This window comes from Propithecus coquereli, unplaced genomic scaffold (genome assembly GCF_000956105.1).
Source record: "Propithecus coquereli isolate 6110/MARCELLA unplaced genomic scaffold, Pcoq_1.0 Scaffold477, whole genome shotgun sequence".
NCBI lineage: Eukaryota > Metazoa > Chordata > Mammalia > Primates > Indriidae > Propithecus > Propithecus coquereli.
This window is the reverse complement of record NW_012150585.1, coordinates 1,046,062-1,050,043: the sequence shown is the minus strand read 5'-3', so window position 1 is coordinate 1,050,043 and position 3,982 is coordinate 1,046,062.

The following is a 3,982-nucleotide window of genomic DNA, read 5'->3' as shown; positions in this document are numbered from 1 at the left end:
ATGCATACAATGGATAATGATCAAATCGGGATAATTAGAATATCCATCATCTCATTTCAAATCTTCTCTCCTAGCTTTTTTGAAATATACAATAAATTGTGGTTAACCATAGTCATCCTAGTGTGGTGCAGCCACTTTGGAAGACAGTTTGGCAGTTTCTTACAAAATTGAACATACTTTTACCATGTGATCCAGCAGTTGTGCTCCTTGGTATTTACTCAAAGGAGCCGAAAACTTAGGTCCACACAAAAGCCTGTGCAAAGGTGTTTATAGCAGCTTTATTCATAATTGCCAAAACAGAGAAGCAACCAAGAAGTCCTTCAGTAGGTGGATGGATAACTAAACTGTGGTATGTTCATGCAATGGAATATTATTCAATGCTAAAAAGGAATGAGCTATCATGCCATGAACAAACATGGAGTAATCTTAAGTGCATATCACTAAGTGAAAGGAGCCAAACTGAAAAAGCTACACATGTATGATTCCAACTAGATGACGTTCTGGCAGAGGCAAACACTACGGAGACAGTAAAAATATCAGTGGTGCCAGGGATTAGAGGTGGAGGAGAGATGAACAGGCAGAGCACAGGGGATTTTGGGGGCAGAGAAACTACTACGTATGATACTACAATGGTGGACGCATGTCACTATACGTTAGTCAAAACCAAACAATATACACACTGGGAGTGAACCCTAATGTAAACTATGGACTCTGGGTGACGATGTGTCAATGTAGGTTCCTCAGTTGTAAGAAATGTCCCACTCTAGTGGGAGACGTTGGCAAGGAGGGAGGCCATGCATGTTTAGAGGCAGAGGGTAATGGGAAATCTGTGTACCTTCCTCTAAATTTTGCTGTGAACCTAAAACTGGCCTTAGAAAAACAGTCTTTAAAAAAAGAGAGCATGAGGCCGGGCGCGGTGGCTCACGCCTGTAATCCTAGCACTCTGGGAGGCCGAGGCGGGAGGATTGTTTGAGCTCAGGAGTTCAAGACCAGCCTGAGCAAGAGCGAGACCCCGTCTCTACTAAAAATAGAAAGAAATTATCTGGACAACTAAAAATATATAGAAAAAACTAGCCGGGCATGGTGGCGCATGCCTGTAGTCCCAGCTACTCGGGAGGCTGAGGCAGGAGGATCGCTTGCGCCCAGGAGTGTGAGGTTGCTGTGAGCTAGGCTGACGTCACGGCACTCACTCGAGCCAGGGCAACAGAGTGAAACTCTGTCTCAAAAATAAATAAACAAATAAATAAATAAATAAATAAGAGAGCATGCAGGGAGAACCAGAGGGCGTAGGGGAAGATTTGAAGGAGTCATATGGTAGTCATAGGGTACGTATAGCTGAGGACCAAGACCTGGGTCTGACTGTAAGGGCTGTGGAGTCCAGCACTGATCTTGGTGCTCAACCCTGACGCCCCTCTCCCATCACAGGACACTGGTGGGGAAGGAGTCTGACTCTGAGATACGGGATGGGGCGTGTGGGCACACACAAACCAGGCTAAGAACTCTGAGCTTTCTCCACTCCCGAAGGGTGGGCTCCATGTAGTGACTTCCTTGCAAACAGTACAGAGAGAAAACTGATAACACTGCTTCAGTCGGGTGGTCAGAGTTAACATCAGCAGTGACAAGTCACATGGATGGTGCCTACCCTTGGTGCGATGTGATGAGAATGGCACCTGACCTCTGCGGTCTTCCTTCCCCAAACCCATAACCCCACTATAACCACGAGAAAAACACCAGGCAACTCAAATTGAGGGACAGTCTACAAAATTCCTGACCAGTGCTCCTCAACGCTGTCAAGGCCATCAAAGATGAGGAAAGTCTGAGAAACTGTCACAGCCAAGAGGGGCCTAAGGAGACATGACAACTAAGTGTAATGTAGGGCCCCGATAGGATCCTGGAAAAACTGAGGAAATCTGAGTATAGAATGGATTTTAATTACTAATTGTATATCAGTATTGGTTCCTTAATTGTCAAAAATGTACCACACTAATGTATTAAGAATAGGGCACACTGAGTGTGGGGTATATGGAAACTCTCTGTACTGTCTTTGCAGCTTTTTTGTAAACCTAAAACTATTCTAAAACAAAAAGTTTATTTTTATTTTTTTTCTATTTTTTTCTTTCTTTTTCTTTCCCCCTCGCCCACCCCCCACCTAAGTTTATTTTTAAAAAATGGAAAAAACTCATAAATGGCTTTTTCTTGGAATTACGTTGGGGTGGAGACATTGTCAGATTCTAATGTTATAGGACCAATAAAATCTCTTAACATCTGTCATAAATAAATAGATAACCTTGGAGCCTCTAAATTTCCCTAAATGTACCCCCAACCCCACTAGACAAGGGATAAATGTTTCTCTACGTAAAAGCTTTTAAATGACTGCGTGGGAAATAGATAAGTTCATAAGCTGACTCTGCTCCTCCTCAGGCTCCACCTCTCAGGGTCCCCCTCATAGGCCCTAGGCCCACAGTGAGGGTCAGACCCCAACATAAGTCACCCAGAGAGGCACAAGGCCTCTGGTTTACATACCAAAGAGTTACCAAGGGGCGAAGCCAGTGAAGTTGAGAACTGCTGGCTTATAATTGATGAGGCTGAAATGCTGGATCTTCTCTGGCATGAGGTTGTCAGGAAAGACGCCTGTCGACTGAAGAATCACAAGGTTCATAAATTTGGAGAGGAGAGCTTTATTTCTTATAAAGTGTTGCAGCCGTGGGCTGGCCGTCTAGCAGGCTGGGAAGCATAGCCTTTGGCAGAAACCAAAAGCAAGCGATTGGAGGGAGAGAAAGGTAGAACAGGAAATTTATGCCAAACAGGTTGGCTAAGTATACATCTATGTACACGTATTTAACAAGTTATGGGGGAGCTATGAATATTCATGAAGGGGGGGTGCATGCGTGCACAGTAAGCAAACTTGCATGTCACATATGCCCCATGTTCACTTTGGGGTCGAGAGTTAACATTTAAATGCATTAAAATGAGGCCCTATGCGGCAAGAGGTGGAACAGAGGACACAGAGGCATCCTACGCACAGCCGCTGTGAACCGGCCAGACCGGTTGGTCCATGGTTGGTGATGTCTTATCAGGAAGGAATGCTGGCGGGTTGTTGTATTGAAATGGCAAAAGGAAGGAGTCCAGAAGGGAGGAGTCCAGCAAGGCAAGTCTTTCAGGTCTGGCTTCTGTTTAAGCCTTAGGAGGGAAAGTCTCATGATAGTGAGGGAGGGGGTATAAGGGGCATGTCTGACCTCCTGTCCCATCATAGCCAGAACTCAGTTTTTAAGATTTCTTTGAGGTCCCCTTGGCAGAGAGAGGTACATTCAGTTGGTTGAGGGGCTTAGGATTTTATTTTTATTTCTCACTGCTAAGGCTCCAGGAAGTGGGGATGCTACAATGGCCCCATTACTTGCAACCAGCCCAGCCTCCACTTAACCCTCCTCTCTGGGAGAGCTGTAAGATTCCCCTTCCCTGGGGCGATAAGAAACGGTGCCAGCATCCTAGAAGAGCTTCCTAGAAGAGTTTCCCAATAGCCCGTTGCAGATGACAATAGGCATGTTGGAATTAGGTTCCCTAGTTTCAGTGGGAACAACGGAGACAGTGAGTGGCAAAGGCCAGGTGTGTGACCATCAGAAACAAGGAAAGCGCAATGATCACCATGAGTGTTTTGTTTTTTTTTTATAATTTTAAATTTTACTACATAGGTTGTCTTAATAGCTTCCCAAAACAAACAAAAAAACACCAACTGCTTCCCAAAACTATAGAAATATTAACTCCAAAAAGTTTATTTTAATTATAAATTGGTATTGCATTTCTAGAGGCACTGACACTCCTGAAACAACACACCAATAGACATGGCCAATATGTAAACACGTGATGATCCCGGCAAAAAGCATATCTCTCTGGTCAAGCAGAAATAATTTCTTTTTACAAATGTTTTGAGGAAGAATACTTAAAACTATACAAGAGTTTAATATATAATTTTAATAAGATTTAC